The sequence below is a fragment of the Lissotriton vulgaris genome, chromosome 5, assembly GCF_964263255.1.
Source record: "Lissotriton vulgaris chromosome 5, aLisVul1.2, whole genome shotgun sequence".
Taxonomy (NCBI): Eukaryota; Metazoa; Chordata; class Amphibia; order Caudata; family Salamandridae; genus Lissotriton; species Lissotriton vulgaris.
Window position 1 is genome coordinate 2,008,591,064 of NC_141693.1, and position 21,339 is coordinate 2,008,612,402.

Below are 21,339 nucleotides of genomic sequence, written 5' to 3' on the forward strand. Positions count from 1 at the left end.
CAAAGCGAAGCAGCAACCAAGGCAGTATTCAGGCAATTAATCACAAGGCGGTATTGAATCAAAACGCAGCACAACGATACCAGCTCTCGGCAGTGAGACTGGGGAGCGACCACTCAGCACAACAGCGATGAGGGGATCACAGCGCTTCCAGGTATGGGAGCGCTGTATGTAGTCAGTGGGAGGGCGGCTCAGCTGGGAGGCGGGGCGGGCTCAAGAGGACGGGTTTCTACACAGAGCACAACAACAAAAACATAAACAAAATGGCAACGGAGGGGTGAGCAGAGCAGAGCGCCGGGGGTTATCGCACTTTAAAAGTGAAAGGTAGGTCTGGCTGGGTTGTGGTACACTTGCATTTCAATTCGTTCTTTGGCGGGAATGTTTATTGGAAAGGTTGCATTCGAAGTCAGAGGGCAGAAGGGAGCGAACGTTCTTCCTGTTTTGTTCAGCTAGAACTCGTTGTAGAATTGTTTGATTGTCTTTGTAGCTCTCTTGCAGGAGCATTAACCAAGCGAGGCAGGATCCATGAACAGAAAAGGGTGACGGGATGAAAGGAATGGAGTGTTCAGTGGCATGAGGTAGCAACCCACAGATCCAACAGTTCGTGGCATTTGCGGCAAGATTGTGCTGGTGCAATAATTGTACGAAATAATTATTCCAAAATTCTTTGCGTCGTTCTCGGAGGCGTGGTGACAGTGATACCAGATAGTGTTCTTTCTTGGTGGTGGGTTGCATGGTGGGTGACATTGTCCTGTAAGCGGGAGCACTCTCTTCAACGATCCAGATTGTGACCTTCAGCAAGAGGCAGGTGAGAGATGCTGCCACGAGGGCGATTGTTTTTGTATTGTGCAATTTGGCAAGTTTGGAGTCGTCGCGGTGGTTCTTTGGTCGTCCCTGTTCTTTTATCACCTTCAAGAGGCTCGATGACTGACAAGACCCCATACTTTCATGTAGCGTTTCTACTGGTAGCATTTGTAGTGTTAGCTATCATTCTGAGACTTTTGACTCAGTTAGTGACCTGCTTGTGGGAGCACTCTCCTTCGTCGATCTCAAATTTGACCCTTTCTTGGATGGTACCGTGGGGTCGGGAAACTCTGCCAGTTCAAGTGTCTCTGTCTGTGGGTAGCAACTCAGGGCTGGTCGGTTTTTTGTCAGAAGCTCTTCTTGGTTGTTCACTTCTTCATGGGCCGTCAGTGTTGGAGATATCTTCTTACAGTGGTGTGCATGAAGCCAGTTTCTTTTTCCTTCCACTTTAATGGCAGTTTGGGTGGTGATCCAGACTTTTCGACCTCTGAAAATTTTGTGTCAGCACAAAGTCCCCAGGCTGGATATCGTGTCCTGGGCTCCTGGATACGTCTGGTATGGCTTGCTGCACATGTTGGTGGATAAGTGTTAGTTTGTTCGTTAATTTGTACAAATAGTCGGATATTAGTATGTCCGGGACATCATTAATGGAGGTTGGTTTTGGTGCCGCCCAAATGTTCATAAGACTACTTCATAGGGGGTCAATCGGTGTTTTGTTGGGGTGGAACGCATTGATAGCAATGCCAGTGGGTGGGCGTTGGGCCATTTCAGCCCAGTCATGACGACTATTTTTGCTAGCTTCAGTTTTAGCGTGTCGTTGTGTCTCTCTACCAAGCCCGCTGATTGGGGGTGGAAAACGGCATGGAACTTTTGCTTTACCCCCAACCCTTTTAGTATGTTCTGCATAACTTCTGCTACGAAATGGGGGCCATTATCGCTCCATAAAATTCTACAAAGGCCGTAGCGAGGGACGAATTCTTTCAGTAATACCTTTGCAGTAGCTAAGGTGTTGTCGCGGGTGGGGTAGGCCTATACCCATTTGCTAAAGGCGCACACGATCACTAGAACGTATTTTAGACCATGGCACCTCTCTAGCTGGATGTAGTCCATTTGGAGGACTTCAAAGGGATGGTCAGGGACTCCAACCCTCCCCGTGGTACTACGGTCCCGTTCCCTGGGTTGTGTTGCAGGCATACTATGCATTGTTGTACTAGGAGCTTTGCCGATTCGGTTATCTTGCTGTCATGCCATGGGGGCAGATACTATGTGTGCTGGTAAATGTGCCATGGTCAATATGAGGATCAGATAGGCATTAGGTAGCAGCTATTTGTCTCCGTCTTTTGTCCTCCAGCAGCCTTCCTTGTCTTTCAGTCCTACCGAGCCCATTCAGTCAGTTCGTCTTGCGTGCCTGTCGTTTGTATGTCTCTTACAGTCATCCTAGCGTCAGTCCATTGTTCTGCTTGTGACCTGGTTACGTACATTCGTGTTGTGGTTCTGTCATAGGCTGTGGTTCGGGCAGTAATGTCGGCTAGTGCATTTCCCTGTCCAAAATGATCGGTCACTTTCTTACGCGTTTGGCATTTAATTACTGCTAGCTGCTTGGGGAGGAGGACTGCTTTTGTCAATGCGGAGACTAGATCTCCATGTAGGATGGGTGTGCCGTGTGAGGTCAGGAACCCTCTTTCCCTCCATAGGAGCCCAAAATGGTGAACCACTCCGAAGGCGTACTGGCTGTCGGTGTATATGTTTACTGTCGTACCAGCAGCTAAAATACATGCTCGTGTGAGGGCAATGAGCTCAGCTGCTTGGGCGGATCGTTGGGCAATGCGGGCTGTCTCTAGGATGGTTCGGGCTGTGGTGACAGCATATGCGGCTGAGGTGGTGCCATCGGGGAGTTTGATGCACGAGCCGCCTACCCATAGTTCTCCATCTGGCTCTGAAAAGGCAGTGTCTCGGAGATTCACTCTACTCTTTGTCTGTTCATCAGTGAGGGTTACACAGTCGTGCAGGGGAGTCACACCAGGGTCAGTTTCGGGTAGGGGGTAGCAAAGTGGCTGGATTGAGAGTGGTGCATCGCTTCAGAGTGATGTGTGGTGCTAGCAGGGTCAACTCGTATCCTGTCAGTGGTGCGCTAGTTAAGTATAAAAAAAATAAAAACCGGCCTAAAGACCCTGCACTGGTTACCTGTCAGGGACAGAGTAAAATTTAAATCGCTCTGCATCGCCCACCAGACATTCTGGGAAACGGGCCCAGACATCAACCGCTCCCTGATTTCTCCCTACAGGCCCAATAAATCCCTCCGCTCCTCAACAGCATTCATGGCCGAGATCCCCAGGATCCGCAGAGCCAGAGCAGGAGGACGCTCCTTTTCGTATAATGTTTCCAAACTCTGGAACTCCCTCCCTCTGCAGCTGAGGAACAACCCCAACCTGACTACTTTTCGCAAACAGCTAAAAACCCTACTGTTTAATGCCTAATAAAGTAACCTCATGAGGGCTTCTTCTGTTTTAGCGCCTGGACGCCTCAGGGCAGCTGCAGCGCTCTACAAATCACATTTTCATTTCATTTCAAGTGTTGGGTTTTGGTCTGGTTCAGTAGAGTGTCGACTGCATGGGGTACTAACACAGTTATTGGATTGGAGAGCACTATTCCTTCGTTCTGGCGTATGGATACTGCTGCAGCTGCCACAGCACGCAAGCACGAAAGCAATGCTCTAGCTGGGTCGAGGGTGGCAGAGAAATATGCACATGGGCGATACTTGTGACCAATTGACTGTGTTAAGACGAACAATGCACATCCCTTCCTTTCATGCGTGTAAAGGAAGAATGGTTTGGAGTAGTCTGGAGTTCCTAGAACAGGTGCCGAACAAAGGGCATCTCACAATTCTTTGAATGCTGACTGGCATTCGGGTGTCCAGGGGAGAGGTGAGGGGGTGTCTTTGGCTAGGAGGGAGAGAAGGGGTTTGACAATGAGGCTAAAGTTCGGCAACCACTGTCGGCAGAATGAGGTGAGGCCTATCAGAGAGCGGACTTGTTTCTGATTCTTGGGAACGGGAGTGTCTAGAATTGCCTGGATCCTGTCGGGTGTGAGTTTCCTCCCTTCTTTCGATAAGAGGTGACCTAAATATGTTACCTGTGGTTTGCAGAACTGCAATTTCTTTCGAGAAACTTTGTGGCCATTTTCTGCAAGGAAGTGTAGGAGTTGGATGGTGGCTGTGACGCCTAGTGGAGTCGTGTCTGCTGCTAGAAGGATATCGTCTACATACTGTATCAACACCACCCCGTCTGGTAATTGAACGGCATCTAACTGTCTTTTGAGCGCTTGTCTATATATTCTCGGGCTCTCGGTGTACCCTTGGGTGCTCGACAAACTCTATATGAGCGGGATCTTAGAGTGAATCTGAAAAGATAGCGACTGTCTTGGTGAATGGGTATGGAGAAGAAGGCATTCTTGAGATCGAAAACGGTAAAAGTGGTAGCAGTGGACGGAATTAGGGTCAGGATGGTGGTGATATCAGAAACTACTGGGTACTGTGGTACTACTATTTTGTTTATCTCCCGCAGGTCAATGATGAAGCGGTAGGCTTTTCCGTCTCCCTCTCCGTGTCTCTTTATGATCGGTAAAATAGGACTGTTACAAACATTGCTCACTACCTTTTCTACCACTCCTGCCTCTACTAGTGACTGTATGATTTCGGTCAATGCTTTCTCGCCCTCTGGGGATATCTTGTACTGGGGTACTTTCGGTAAGGTTGCGTCTTGTCGTATTGTCACGTGTACTGGGTCAATCATCATTCGTCCTACGTCTGAATCAGCCCTGGCCCACAGATGCAAGGGTAAAGTGTCTAGTAAGGATGTGTCTGTCTCAGAAATAGGATACATGTGTTGGGATGGATTATCTCTTGGGTGTTGGTGATTGTCATACAAGATGACTCGTACTCGGTCTGGCGAACACCTGATAGTTTCACGGAAATGCTTCAGTAGATCGAGATCCATAATGGCGCCGGGGTGTTAGAGGAGAGAAGGAACGTCGTGTCGATAACATTGTTTTCAAGTTTGAAGGGGATCGGTCTGGACAAAGGGTTGGTGGAGGGCGTAATATCAAATCCTATTGAGGTTATATGTGAGCCAGACAAGGGTTCCCTTGGAATCAGTCATTTGGATAGCGCACTACGTGTTGCTCCGGTGTCTTCCAAAAATGACGACTCTGTGTCCAGGACCTTTGCGGTAACGTAAGGGCTTTGTTGGTCAACATAGAGCTCGACTGGATCCCTCCCTTGCCCCTGGGTGTCCTATGCAAAGTCATACATGTTGTCGTGATCTGTCTGTTGACACTGGTTCTGTCTAGGGCAGTCAAATGCGTTCACTCTTCCTGACCTTCCTTCGCTTGCTTCACTTGCGTACCCTCTCCCATGTCCTCTTCCTCTCTGTTCATTTGCTATCTCCCTCGCCTCTCTGCCCCTACCGATTCCTAGCAGAATCGGGCATTGGGATTTCCAGTGTCCGAACTCTTTACAAAACGCACACTGATCCAGTCCTAAGTCTTGTAGTCCTGTATATGGCGTAGATGAATTACTTCTGGGCGGTTGTGCCCTAGGGGTATTCTGTTGGTATGCTCCCTTATATTGCTCTCTTCCTGTATTCACTCCGTGCGCTATCATCACCCTTTCTTTTGAGTCTTTCTTCTTCCTTTCCGTGGCTCTATCAATCTAATTTTTCTGGTGTTCATAGTACTGGGCCATCTGGAGGATGGCCGCTGGTTTAGAGGCTGCCCAGCTGCTTTCGCTGGTCTGCAGTTTTTGTGATACTTCTGGTAGCAGTCCCTTCACATAATTTTGGACAAACAAGTGGTGTCCGGTTGCGGTGGACATGTCTTGTCCACTGTAATCGGAGAACACTGTTTCAAATCTGGAGAAATACTCCGAGATGTCCTCTTGTGGTTTCTGGCGGCATGCAGTTACAATGGACCAGTCGATCTTTTTCTCCGGGATCATAGTTTTGACTTTCTGTACTATTTTGTCGGGAAGGTTGTTGGACTTGGCCCTTCTGGCAGGTTCACCCCTGAACTTTTTGCTTTTTATGGTGACCTTGTGTTAGTGATTTTTGGCTTCTGCGCACTTTACCACTGTGTCCCAGGGTAAAGTGCGTGCGGGGAGTGAGGTTGGCCTGCCCTCCCATAGGAATGCATGGGGATTGTATGTGTCCCTGGTAGTTCCTAAAGCTTGGGGAGTGCACGTGCAAGTTTTGTATGTGTGGACTTGTGTGATTAAATGCTGCGGGATGATGTGTGTGGCGTGAATGTACCTAGTGTGGAAGTGCCACTTCTAGAAGTTGGTGTACCTGTGCAGTGAATGTGCTGGCTTGTGATTGGCTGGAGCTGGCTGGTGTGCCAGGCTCCAGGAGTCATGCTGGGTCTGCCCCGGTGGTGAGTGGAGAGATTAGCATGCTGATGTGAGGGAGGGGTGCACCTGGGACCTGAATAGGGCTGGGCTTTCCCCCACATAATGCTGGCTCCGCCCCCTGTGGTGCGTCTAATGTTCCTAGCCTGGCCAGTGAATGAAAAGGGTGGCTGAGAAAAACAAAGTACTCCAAAACCAGTTGCATCTGGTTTTACCTTCATCCTGCAGCCCCAGACAAAGGATTTCACTGTATAAAAAGGGGCTGTGTCCCCATGAATGTTGTTCTCTGTTCCTGACATAAAGAGGGGGGCCTGCTGCTGCTGGGCACCAGGAGGATACCGCCACTAGGGACTGCCTCCCTACCTGGAGGGCCCTGTGAGCTGGATCCTGGGCCCAGCCTTGCCCCCCCTTTTCTTTGCCATACTTCCCCTGGAATTTGGGATTCCTGCCTGCCAGCCCTGGATAGCGCTGGTCTTCCCCTTCTGAAATCAGCGCATTGGAGCCGTGATCCCGACCTGAGGGGTTCCCCATGTGGGGATTTCTCCCCCTCCTTTTCTTACGTCATCAACTGCTCCTTCAATTCCGCTACCTTCCCGGAAAGCTGGAAACACGCTGAACTCACCGCCCTCCTGAAAAAACCCACAGCGGACCCCACCAAACTCAAAAATTATCGCCCCATATCGCTCCTTCCTTTCCCAGCCAAAGTCATCGAGAAAGCTGTCAACAACCAACTCTCCGCTTTCCTAGAAGCCAACAAATCCCTCGACTCCTCACAATCTGGCTTCCGAGCAAAACACAGCACTGAGACCGCCCTCATCGCAGCAACAGATGACATTCGAACTCTACTGGACAATGGAGACACAGTCGCCCTCATCCTCCTCGACCTCTCTGCAGCCTTCGACACAGTCTGCCACAGCACCCTTTTACAACGCCTCAGAAACATCGGAATACAAGGAAAAGCACTTGAATGGATCACCTCGTTCCTCACCGGAAGAACCCAGAGAGTCCGCCTTCCACCATTCAAGTCCGAGCCCACTGAAGTCATCTGTGGAGTACCACAAGGATCCTCACTCAGTCCCACCCTCTTCAACGTATACATGAGCCCCCTTGCGGCCATCGCTCGCCAACACAACCTCAACATCATCTCCTACGCGGATGACACTCAACTGATCCTTTCTCTCACCAATGACCCCAGCACCGCCAAAACCAACCTACACGAAGGAATGAAAGAAGTTGCCGAATGGATGAAACAAAGCCGTCTGAAACTGAACTCAGATAAAACAGAAGTCCTCATCTTAGGTACATCCCCCTCTTCATGGGACGACTCTTGGTGGCCGGAAGCCCTTGGAAAAGCACCCATCCCGACAGACCACGCACGGAACCTAGGCGTTATCCTGGATTCTTCACTCTCAATGAACAGACAAGTCAACGCCGTATCCTCATCCTGCTTCAACATTCTTCGCATGCTCAAAAAAACATTTCGCTGGATCCCCACCGAAACCAGAAAAACAGTCACCCATGCTCTGGTCACGAGCCGACTGGACTACGGCAACACCCTCTACGCAGGTACTACCGCTAAATTCCAGAAGAAACTCCAACGAATCCAAAACGCCTCAGCCAGGATCATATTAGACATCCCGCGTAACGAACACATCTCTGGCCACCTGAAAGACCTCCACTGGCTACCCGTCAATAAGAGGATCACTTTCCGACTGCTAACCCACGCACACAAATCACTCTACGACATCGGACCAGAATGCCTCAACTCACGACTGTCCTTCTACACCCCCTCCCGCCAACTACGTTCTGCCAGCCAAGCCCTCGCCACTGTACCCCGCATCAACAAGACCACCATGGGAGGCAGATCCTTCTCATACCTGGCAGCTAAAACATGGAACTCACTCCCCACCCACCTTCGCCTTACCCAGAACCACCTAGCCTTTAGAAAGCAACTTAAAACGTGGATATTTGACAAGTAATCCTCCTCTCCTACCTAAGCGCCTTGAGACCCTCTGGGTATGTAGTGCGCTATATAAATTATCTGACTTGACTTGACTTGACTTAATTCAGAGCAGGTGCCCAACCTGCATTTGACCCGCGATCTTGCCGAGTCTTTGTTGCACCCTGGCAGGTGCCCACCCCGCCAGGGACCTTATATTTAATAAAGAGGGTGCCTACCCCTCGTTTGCCCCGAAGATTTCACCGCTGCCGGCCCGGGACACCCCCATGACGTCATTCCCCGGGCCGCGCTGTGATTGGCTGCCAGCCCGGGATACCCCCGTGGCGTCGTTCCCCAAGCCACGCTGGGATTGGTGCGCGCCGGGAGTTGCCCGGCAACTGAAGGAGCGTCCTCGAGGACGTCGAAAAATGGCGGCCTGATCGCGGCTGGGGCGCCGGCCGCAGGTACTGCCCAGGGGAAGCCAGAAGCTTGACAGGAGCTCACCCCGCGCTCCTGTGCACTCCGCCACAAGGTGGCCAAGAAGGAGAGTCCAGGCGAGAGCCCACCCCGCACTGGACGGCGCCCGAAGAACCAGTGGTGTGCCTCAGTGGTTGGCGGGGCTCTTGTGTTGTGAGGGAGAGCCCCGCACTGGAAGGAAGACCAGCAGCCTACAGAAGTCCTGGTGAGTGGGGTCCGTGTTCCACTTAAAAGAGGGGGCGTCGGGGCACATTGCCGGTGCCCGCCCCCCGCAGTGGTGCTACTTTACTTTTTGGGCAGCATTTATCTTGAACGGCCCCGTGGGGGCCCGGGCAGTTTCCTTGTTACCTAGAGCGGCCCCGGTTGACAGAGGGCCGCTCCAACGACGAGTGGGCCATTTGTATTCAGAGCCCCTACGAGGCTCAGGGGGCAGTTGTCAATTCTGAGTCCCCCGAGACGGACCCCCACGATTAAGAAGGCATTACAGAGGGTAGAGCGGCCCCAGTTGGCAGAGGGCCACGCCCCCAGTGTGGGGCACATTTGTTACAGAGCCCACGAGACTCTGAGGGGGCCATATTTGTTGCAGAGCCCACAAGAGGCTCCAGGCTCCCACATTGTTTTGGGCCCCTTATCTCTGTGGAAGCTCGAAGGAGATTCCCAGCTGCCAGGGTCGGATTGGGATCACAATTCGGCCCGGTCACTGACGAAAAAAGTGGCCCACATTCAAGAGGCGTGGCCCATATTTCAGGGGCGTGGCCCACATTCAAGGGGCGTGCCCTTTCATGAAAAACTATTTGCACAGACAAGGAATGAAAGTGGGAGGATACTGTTCTTGCACAGGACACAGGGCAAAGGTGCCAATGGCCTACATGCTGAGCAACTAAAAAAAATAGCAAGGCCCCTTTCTGTCACAAAATTATTCCAGCCCTCCAGCACAGGAGCACCTGAAAAGCAGCAAAGCCCCTGCTATTACCAACCTACTTAGCCCTCCCCAGACCTTCAGCTCAGGAGCACATGAACATGTAAGGCCCCTGCAATTAGTAAATTAATCAGCCCTTCAGGCCTCGCGAAAATGTCCTGGCAGGGGAGCACAAAACACAGCTTTCTGGGTCATCCCAGGTAGCCAGGGGGGAGGCTGAGGTGAAGCTGGTGCATGGGAAGTGCCTTCCCAGTGTGTTCTGGCAGTTTGAGTGTTTACCATTTACTGTAGTATTACCCTTGTACCTGTGTATGGTACCCTTTTGTAACTTTCACACATCACTTTTCTCTGGTATCACACTGTATGCTACCTCTCACTTTTGTTTGCTTTAGATACTTGCACAAGTGCCACCATTGCCTACGTAACGTTTGTTCTTGTGCTGGAGTGTCTGCCATTTATTGCAGAATTATACCTCTACTTGTACTTTGTACGCTTTTGTAACCTGCACACATATCACTTTTTCCTCCTGTAGTGTACCGATTGCTACCTCATGTATTTTGGTTGCTCACTATTGTCACTTTTGATTCATGTAACTTAACGTTTGCTTTTGTAATTTGTCCACTTGTAATTTTTCTCCTCATGTATTATTGCTGTTCCTTGTGTGAAGCGCTCTGACACCTTCGGGTAAAGTCCGCACTATATAAAATCGCATAAATAAGTAAATAAAATAAAAACAAGCATTTGCAATGCAATGGTCTCGGCATCATTAAAGGTAGAGCTATTGGCATTGCTCATGACATTTTTTTTTCTTTAAATCAAAAATAAATGGCATTGTCATTAACATTGCCAATACACAGCACTCTGCACTCAACAGCACACAATGCTCTGCACACCCACTCTGCACTCACTGCTCTGCACACTCACTCTGCACTCACTGCTCTGCACACTCACTCAGCACTCACTACTCTGCACACTCATTCTGCACTCACTACTCTGCACACTCTCTCTGCACTCACTACTCTGCACTCACTACTCACTACTCTGCACTCACTACTCACTACTCTGCACTCACTACTCACTACTCTGCACTCACTACTCTGCACTCAGCACTCACTCCTCACTACTCTGCACTCACTACTCTGCACTCAGCACTCTGCACTCAGCACTCACTACTCACTACTCACTACTCTGCACTCACTACTCTGCACTCACTACCCTGCACTCACTACCCTGCACTCACTACCCTGCACTCACTACTCTGCACTCACTACTCTGCACTCACTACTCTGCACTCACTACTCTGCACTCACTACTCTGCACTCACTACTCACTACTCTGCACTCACTACTCTGCACTCACTACTCACTACTCTGCACTCACTACTCTGCACTCACTACTCTGCACTCAGCACTCTGCACTCAGCACTCACTACTCACTACTCTGCACTCACTACTCACTACTCTTCACTCACTACTCTTCACTCACTACTCTGCACTCACTACTCTGCACTCACTACTCTGCACTCACTACTCACTACTCTGCACTCACTACTCTGCACTCACTACTCTGCACTCACTACTCACTACTCTGCACTCACTACTCACTACTCTGCACTCACTACTCTGCACTCACTTCGCCAAAGCTGGCCTGGCGTCCTCGCGCAGCGCTAAAGTCAGCAGATTCCTTCAACGAGCCACGCCTGCGGAAGGTGCACGTGACCTCACCTGCGGTTTCCGGTGCACGGCTGTCCCCTAGCTGCTCGTGCACCACCGGCCTGAACCTAAGTCAGCAGCATGTCCATCACCGAGCCACACTATCTGAGGTGCACGTCACCCTCGGCTTCCGGTGCACGCTTGTCCCCAAGCTACCCGTGCACCACCGGCCTGAACCTCGAACAGTTGATGTTCACCACGTCTCGCTAAACCTGACTGTGACCAGCCACCCACAGCGTGAACAAGGCTGATGTTGGGTATAATTCTGCGACATGACAATAAGTGCACGTTAGAAGCATTATGTATTTACTTGTATTTAGTTATTTAACATTCTTGCCACGAACGACCACCGGGAAGGGGCGCTAGAGAGCGTCATGCAGCAAGGAGAGTCTCCGAATACATAAATACAGCAGGATAAATTAAAAGTATGCACCATAGATGCAAGAGCAGCCGGTTGTGTATGTTCAGTTTTAGCTACAATAAAGGATGATTTCAAAAGAAGCAGACCTGAGAATTAGTAGGGTGCACGAGGGGAGGGCAGAGATGGATGGGGTGTCAGGAGACGGAGAGGCAGTCACAGGCGATGGCCTCGGGTGCAGAAATCGCTGCTGGAGAATTACTCGAAGGGAGAGAGGGGTTACCAAAGACGTGACTCATGAGCATTATTATTTATTTATTTATTTATTTATTTATTTTTTGAAAACCTTTATTGTGCCTTCACAGTTTTACACCGCTTGCCGCCTACAACCCAATTGGGCCGGCCGCCAAATAAGGTGTCAAAGAAAAACGATCATTACAATACAGTTGTGCCGGTAGTCGTCAAAGTCATGAGGGTAAAGATCGGTAAACAAGTGGTGATGGCGAAATGCAAATGGTCCATGCTTGGTGTACGAGGTTTTCCATTTTCTGTTTTATACCTAAGAAAAGAACATTCAAAACTTCGGGAAGTCACAGCACGATCAATGAAATAAGCTTATTGCCAGTTAGATATGAGTTTACTCCTGAGTTAGGGCCAACCCTATGCCGCCCCCTATGCTAGGTAGAGTGTGAGCAAACCATCCTCATCCCTCCAGCCCTCCCCGGTGTACCCCCCCGCATCACGCAGCCCTCCTCAGCCCAACCCGTCTTCTTCGTCTGAGTCTAATGGGTCATCCTCAGGTAGTGGATCGCAGATGTCGCCCCGGTATGTGTTCCATGGGGACCACACTTTGTTCCACTTGGCCGGGCATGCCCTGTTCAAGTAAACTGCCCGTTCTGTGACCATGGCCCTGTCCATATTTACGCACTATTGTGAGGCCGTCGGGGGGTCCGCCACCCCCCAGCGCTGCGCGATGTCTCTCTTGGCCATCATCATCCCTAATGTTACCCAGAGGCGGCCATGCCGGGGCAAGTCAGTTGGTTCCCATACATTGAGGAGGCAACGCCGCGGTTCCGGGAGCACCGAAACCTCCAACACCTGTGACACAGTGCGCATGACCTGACACCAATAGGAGTGTATAACTGAGCACTCCCAGAATGTGTGGAAGAGTGTGCCCTCCTCCCCGCAGCCTCGCAAGCAGAAAGGGTCAGGGGCTCGTTGTATGCGGTGAAGCAATGTCCTGGTGTAATATGTTCTATGTAGAACTTTGAGTTGGATGAGCCTCATTCTAGACGATATTCCCGCTTCCTTAGGGGACGCCAGTGCCTCGTTCCATTCATGTTCATCCATCTCGCCCACTTCCTGCTCCCATTTCTCCTTAAGAGGCACTAGCGGGTCCGGGGAATTGTTAAGGAGTTTTCGGTAGGTGAGGGAGGTGGCTTTTTCTACCATGAAATCCGTCAGAAGGCGATCCTCTAGCGGGGAGGACTCGGGGAGAGTCGATCCCGCCAGAACAGCTGCCAGTAATGCATGACGGATTTGGACATATCGGTAGGTTTCATGTGGCCCTAGGTCATAGAGTTCTTTCAGGCGGGCAAGAGTAATGACTCCCCCATGCTCCCACATGTCCCCCACCGTTGAGATGCCGATATCGTCCCAGCGGGAGAACCCCTTACTGGTCCGAAGGTTGCCTAGGGCTCGTGAGTCCCAGAGTGGAGTGAGTTTAGTGAGTGTGTCTTTCCACCCTAGTGCAGCGGTGGCTGCGTGCCAGGTGGCCACCGTGAGTCTAGTGGGGCCCTTCAGCGGTCTGAGTTTCCGTCTATCATAAAGCGGGGCCAATAGGCCACTGGTACCCAGTTGGGCCCTGTCCGCCTGGAATGCCGGGTCCGATTGCGATGCATGCAGCCACTGGTTGATCGGTCTGAGCTGTGCCGCCCAGTAGTGGAGATAGAGGTTGGGAAGTGCGATGCCGCCCTCGTACCAGCTCCTGCAGAGCTTGGCGTGTGCTATACGCGCCGGGCGGTTGTCCCACAGCAGACCAGAGACCACTGCCGCCACCCTCTTGAAGTACCTCTGGGGCACAGCAAAGGGGGTATTGTCTAGGATATATAGGAAGCGGGGCAGGTATTTCATCTTAAACAGGGCTGCTTTCCCAAGCATCGTCAACGGTAATCCCGCCCAGAAGCTTGCATCTTGCTTGAGGCGGTCCAGCGGTGGCGCGAGGTTCAGTTTTTCGTGTTCCGCCGGGTCACCCGTAACGTGAATACCAAGGTACTTAAATGAGGAGCCGGCCAGTCGCAGAGGGCAGTCTGGACCAAGCGTTGGGTGGCCACCCGTCAGGGCGTACAATTCAGATTTACTCCAGTTAATAGTGTATCCTGACATCTCTCCGTGGTCGTTACAGAGGCGCAAGAGGGCCGGTATGCCGTGATCGGGGTCCGTCAGGTACACCAGCATATCATCCGCGTAAAGCGAGACGCGGTCTTCCCAGCCCTCCTTCCATTTAATCCCTTTAAGCAAAGGGGTAGTCCTGATGCGGATAGCCAAGGGCTCTAGTGAGAGCGCAAAAAGAAGGGGGGAAAGAGGGCACCCTTGTCGGGTGCCGCGCCTGAGTGGGAAGGAGCGTGAAATGTGGCCGTTCGCTACCACATGCGCTACCGGTGCGGTGTATAGCAGTTTGATCCAGGAGATGAAGACGGGTCCGAATCCCATATACTGGAGTACCTCAAAGAGGTAGGCCCACTCCACCATGTCGAAGGCCATTTTTGCGTCAAGCGCCAATATGGCCGCAGGTTCGCCTATGTCATCTGCTTTAGCTAACACCCCATGCACCCGTCTGAGATTGAGCGAGGTGTTCCTGTGGGGCATGAACCCTGACTGGTCCGGGTTAATAAGATCGGACAGATGAGGCAGGAGACGATTTGCCAGAAGTTTTGCTAGAATCTTACTTTCTGCGTTGAGCAAAGATATAGGGCGGTATGAGGAGCATTCCCCAGGGGGCTTACCGGGCTTTGGAATAGCCACGATCGTGGCCGTTCGTTGGTCTAGCGGGAACACCCCCTTATCACGGTACTCTTTGTACATTCGGAGCAGGTATGGGCTTAGAACGTCTGTGCGTGCTTGGAAGCATTCGACTGGGATGCCGTTTGGCCCTAGCGCTTTGCCCGTACGGAGGGCCCCAATGGCGATCCGCAGTTCGTCAGCGGTGAATGGTGCCTCAAGCTCAGTTGCAGCCTCCGGTAACAGTGCTGGGATATTTATGTCGTATAGTGCGCTTTGGGCTGCAATCGCGGTGATGTCCCGTTCCGGAGTGTATACTTTCTCAAAATGGGTAGCCAGTGCCTCCACCACGCGATCTGGGTCAGTCTGAGTATTGCCCTCATCGTCTTTCACCTGCTGGATCCCTCTGGAGCTACCCCCTCTCTTGTCGAGCCAGGCCAACATTTTTCCCGCTTTGTCCCCAACATCATATACTCGGTTTTGTGTATCTGAGATGTGGCCTTGTGTGATGAGCCGAGCGTGGTCTGTATACAGGCGCTGGGCAAGTGCGAGTGCATGTATTGTGTCATCCGTGGGGTCTGCTTCATGGGCAGTGGTGGCTTCACGCAGTCGGAGCTCAAGGGCCGCGTGTTCAGCTGCCTGTTCTCTTCTATGTGATGTTATAGAACTGATGGCTTGCCCCCTTAGGACTGTCTTATAGGCCTCCCAGAGGACCTCAGCCGAGGCTGCTGTCGGTTCGTTCTCCGTGAAATAATGCGTCGTGGCGGTCTGCAGGGCCTTCCTGACCTTAGGGACCTTCAGATAAGAGGCGTGCATAGGGAAGACGCGGTGGCGTGTTCGTGTCCTTGAGGTAATGGTGAGAGTCAGTGGTGAGTGGTCTGAGATGCCCCTAGGGTGTATGTGCACCTCCTCTACGCGCTGTAACCCACCCCCTAACGCCAGGAAGTGATCAATGCGGGATAGGCTATTGTGGACGGTGGAGTGGTACGTGTACTGTCACAGTGTAGGGTGAACATGGCGCCATATGTCTACCAGCCCTAGTGCCTCTGTGAAGCGCTGAAACCTGGAAGGACCCCCCGGGAGGGCAGCCGCTGGGAACCTATCGAGTTGCGGGTCTGCAGGTGCATTGAAGTCCCCGCCTAGAAGCATGTCACCTTCGGGGAGGGACAGTAAGAAGTCGCCCAGGGCTGGCAACATCACGGAGTGCAGTGATGGTGGGATGTAAACTGAAACTATTGTCAAGGGGCACCCGTCCCATTGTCCTGCCGCTGCCGCAAAACAGCCCTGTGTGTCAGTCCTAGTGCTGAGGGTGATAAAATTGGAGGACTTTCTAAGTAGGATACCCGTGCCCCGGGACCCAGTGGAGAATTCCGAGTGGGTTAACATTTTATACCCCCTTCTGTCCAGGGCCTTAGTGGCGCTACCCATTAGATGGGTCTCTTGGAGGAGTATCAGGTCAGGTTTGTGACGTTTCACCTCGGACAGAACGAGGCCGCGCTTCACTTTATCACCTAGGCCGCGCACGTTCCAGGCTAGAAGTTTGAGGGAGGAGCCGCCCATTCGCGTCTCCCCCGTTCGCATTACGTTAGGCTGTACATCCACCATCAATAAACATCAGAGGCAGAAACCATCGGATCAGACTCCACCTCCCCAGCAACAGTTCAATAAGCATCATAGTGCATTGTACAGTTTGTGATCGATTCTGTGAACATCCCGTAAAAACGAACAAACCCCCCCCACCCTGCCTCCCTGCCAAACGGACTCAGAACTGCCCGCCACCCCAACTTAGCAGAGCGCTTATCCCATGCCAAAAACAGAGTACTTGCGCGTCAGGGGAGAGTGTCCCCCAAAGCAGGCGGTCCCTCTGCTGTCCTCGGGTTGTCCGGGCCAGCGTCAATGAACGACTTGGTGAACAATCATAGTGGGAGTAAGGTCCAGGTTACACATTTAGTCCCTCATGGTAGTGTCATTCGCCTCTAGCAGCTCCCATGTGGTCCTGCGACGGTGATCCATTCGCACTGCCCCTGGTCGACGATTGTGAGCCCGGCCGGCTCTCCTCTCCCGTCCTGTTGCGTCGGCGGTTGGAAGTGCGGTCCACCGTGCGCCAACCATCCAGCCATTCTCTTGCAGACTCCGCCGAGTCGAAGAACCAGACCTTCTTATCGGCCACCACTCTCAGTCGGGCCGGAAACAACATGGAGTACGGCAGTTCTTGGTCGCGGAGTGATTTTTTAACCTCTAAGAAGGTCCTCCTTCTGCAGGTGACCTCCGCCGTGTAATCCGGGAAAAAGGATATCCGTGAATTTTGGATTTGGATGGGTGGTGCCACCCTGGCTGCCTGGAGGACTGCATCATGGTCTCTAAAGTTAAAGAGTCGTGCCAGGATGGGGCGCGGGGCGGCCCCCGGGGTAGGTGTCCCCCCAGGGACCCGGTGGGCCCGCTCTAGTGTAAAGAAGTTGGATAGTCCCTTCGGGGCCAGTTTTGTCTTTATAAGGTCCTCAACATATAAGTCCATGGCTCCCTTTGTTTCGGACTCCGGAACCCCCAAGATACGGACATTGTTGCGTCTGGAACGCCCTTCCTGGTCGTCCAGCTTGCTTTTAAGAAGTTTATTGTCCGCCTGCAGTCTCTCCATTGCCACTTGTAGGTCGGAAACGTCCTCTATCAATGATTTGGTCACTACCTCCACCTGCTTCACCCTTTCGCTCATTTTCTGGAGGTCGGCTCTAATAAGGGTAACCTCGGCCGCGGTCGAGCCCACCGTGGCCTGTACCTGCTCCAGCGCTCGCAGTACATCGTCCAGCGTGGCTTTTTTTGCACCGTCGTTGTCCGCGCCCTTTCCCAGTGATTTGCGCTGCTCAGGTTGAGTGGACGTCTGGTTGTCATAAGCAAATTTTCCGAGCTTCGCCTGAGCGGCGGTCTGTCGTGGCCCCTTCCCCGCCATTGTTCCTTTGCGGCGAGACACCGTTTATGATGGAGCAGGCCGGACGCCCGTAGCCGTCCGCTTGGGGGGGGAGGGGGTATGCAGAAGGTCCAGACAGGGTATGGGCCAGGGGTCGCTGACGATGGCAAGGTGCTGCCGACGGCCGCGGAGCTGTTGCGGTTTCGGCAAGTTCAAGCAAAATGGCGACTGGCGCCTCGCAGGTCCCACGGTGTGTGTCGAGCGCAGCAAAGGGGGCACCACAGCGTAGTGCCACTGGATATGCCGCGGGAAGGGTGAAGTGGTCGGCGGGAAGGATTGCCAGCCAGTGGCGTCGAGTGCCGTCGTCAGAGGCTACTTCCGGTTGGTCGTGCCGGGGAGGGTAGACTTCCGCCCGGCCCAAGGTTCCACTCGACACCGGCGCTCGCCTCGTGCCACCAGGCCTGTCTTCCGTGAGGGACTCGGATGAAGTTTCGTCCCGATGCTGGGGACTGAGCGGTCCCAAGTTTTCCTTGTTTGCGCCGTTCGGTCACCGCACCCAGGACACCCCTTCTGGACTGATCAGTGAGCGGATAGGCATGCGGATTGTTGCGGGATGCCGCCTTGCTACGGGAGCCTCTCTAGGTTGCTGCCGCCATCATCGGCTGCTAGCCAGGCCCCTCCCATGAGCATTATTTTGACTGCAGTAACTAAGGAGTGTGCCCAGTGCAAGCTGAGAGAGCATCCTAAATGCCCCCGGAATCCCGCCGCGGCCGCCCCGGAAGTCAGGCACGGTCGCCTGTGACGGGGGCGGGGCCACGTCCAGACCGGAAGAGGAGGCAGGCGGAGTCAAATGCGTCTCGCGGACGGGGCTCCTCTGAGCGGTGTGGAGCCCCGGGGCTGCGCCAGCAGGAGGTTGGGCGCCGCGTGCTGAGAGCAGAGTCCCCGACATTGGCCAGGTAAGTTCCAAAAGGCTGGGGGGGCCTGGTGCACTTGTGTGTGTGCGTGTATGCTCGTGTGTGTATGTATGTGTGCGACGGTGACGGCGGGGGAGGGAGGGAGGGAGGGAGGGGGGCCTCGGTGCACTTGTGTGTGTGCGCGTGTGTGTGTATGTGTCAGGGGGGGTGTCTCTGTATGTATGTATGTGCGTGCGTGCATGGGCGCTTGTGTGTGTGTATGCGCATGCGTGTGTGGTGCTTGAGCTTCCCAGGAGACAGCGCCTGGCCACAGCGCGCGTTTGCGTTTCAAATCGGCTCCAAGGATGCGCGCGGCCGGAACTGTCTCCTGGGAAGCACACTCGCTAACAAAAGATCTCGGCGGAGATGCGCTTCCGCGCGGCTAGCCGAGACCTAAAAATCCAAACATCACCTGGCCCCCACAGCAAGACCCATTCTTCCTCGTCCACTATGCCCTGAATGTGAAGGGCTGTGGGCAAGGCGCTAAGACTAATTCCGTTTCTGGGCTGCATGGGCCCCAGGGGGGCCGAGGTGAAAATGGCTCAAAGGACTGAGAAACACCTGGCCCCCAGGGAGGCCGATTCTTGCAAACAATCACCCCTCCCCAGCCCAGCCTCAGCTTGATTGCTTGGCAGGGAAGGGTCCCCGCAAGGGAAACGTGTCATGTACACCATACACGTATTTAAGGATTTATTTGTACTTTCTCAACTCTATAAACAATGATCAAAGACTAGAGAGGAGGGTATTGTAATTTATTTTCCAATACCTGGTGTCAAACATATAACAGTACATCCATAATTATATTCAGAAGGCCCCAAAGTAAGGGGAGGAAGGGGGATTGAGAGGGAGGGTGTGTGCTCAGGGCAGTGTAAAGTTAAAGAGGAGTAAACATAGTCAAGGTGAAAATAATCATTGGCAGTAATAACATATGAATCAGAACAGATCTAATACAACAGCCTAGATACTTAGGGCATTCAATATAAGAATCTTGCACAAAAGACCTTCAACGGTCACATATGAACCATTAGGAGTAATTACAGGACAAGTGCCGGAGGTCCACGTCATAGAAAAAGAGCCGTCGACGTTTCGACCCCTGGCCGTAGGCTAAGTTAGGTCCTTTAACGGGGTCTTCATCAGGACAGGTGTGAAGGAAGGGCGGAACAGGGTAGGGAGGGGCGATAATATCAATAGTGCTGGTCTGTCTGTGATTCACAGCATAATTAAGTCGAGGATCGGAGTTATTCGACTGTTTGTGATATTTTAGAGATGTAGCCGCCTTTAACAATAGTATGGAGTCGCATCAAATTGGCTCCGAGGGTCGGGATTACTCAACTGTATAGTCAGTTTCTGAGTTGTGGCCACATAGTGTGGTGACGGGCGATTAGCATCAGTTCCGCATCAACACCAGACTTACTCGATGGTTAGGCAAAATTAAGACCGGAGCCGAGATTTTTAAATTTCGCGGGAAATCAATCCTGCTAGTGCTAGAAGCAGTCCGTGCTCGTCCGAGGTGAAACCGCAAGTCAGCCCTGCAGAGTGAGGGGCGGAGTCTGCTGGTCACTGACTCGTGAAAAGATAGAAAAGTTACGCTAGCAATCGCGTGATTGGCAGGTAGCAATTCACAAGGGGAATAGATTCCCCTTGTGAATCGCGTGATTGGCAGGTAGCAATTCACAAGGGGAATAAATTGAATGCCCTAAGTATCTAGGCTGTTGTATTAGATCTGTTCTGATTCATATGTTATTACTGCCAATGATTATTTTCACCTTGACTATGTTTACTCCTCTTTAACTTTACACTGCCCTGAGCACACCCCCTCCCTCTCAATCCCCCTTCCTCCCCTTACTTTGGGGCCTTCTGAATATAATTATGGATGCACTGTTATATGTTTGACACCAGGTATTGGAAAATAAATTACAATACCCTCCTCTCTAGTCTTTGATCATTGTTTATAGAGTTGAGAAAGTACAAATAAATCCTTAAATACGTGTATGGTGTACATGACACATTTCCCTTGCGGGGACCCTTCTCTACACATACCATATAGCGCCCAGGTCCCCGCGACTGCATGGGTTCAACCCCCCTTGTGTAACGTGATTGCTTGGCAGGGCAGGGGTGAAGGAGAGGCCACAGCTGACAATCGCTGTACTGCCGCACAGCGAGGCTGCTTTAATTTTCTCTGTCTATCTCCGTGCACTCTGTGGGCCGTTTTTTTTCTCCCCTTTCCTAGTCCACTCTCAGTGGACTGGGACAGGGGAGAAAAAAACGGCCCACAGAGGGCACTGAGGCACCGGCCCTTCGGCCCATTCCCGAATGCCCGCCTTGCCAATCCCCCCCTGCCAGCTGCCCAGCACTTAGTGGGCAGCTGCTCCATTTAGGCCCCCTGACAATTTGGGACACAGGGCGTTTCAGCCCCAGAGAAGCCAGTTGGCCTGGGGATAGTCACAGGTGGTGGCCTATGTAATTTCTGCGCAATTGGTCTTCCTGCACCTCTGAATGTGCTTTTATGCATCATGTGTAATGATTTTATGCCTATACCCCTAACTGTATAGTGATACTTAGGTGGTTGTTCTCCCTAGTACAGGTGTTGCTAGTGAGGTCCGGGTTCCCAACGTGATATTTTCCTAAGGTGGTTAGGGTTGCGTAGGTGGTACTTACCTGTTAGAAAGCGAAGATGATGGGACCCCCTCAATAAGGTAAGTAAAGGCCAGGGAACAGAGGGGAAAAAGCAAATAATAAGAGAAAAAGTTCCCTCCTAGGCCTCAGTTATTTCAGATCTGTATTTATCAAATTCTTCATATAAAAGTGACAAAATTGCACCAACCACATTTTTTTCTTATTTTTTTCAAAAATATATATCATTTATTATCTTTATACTTT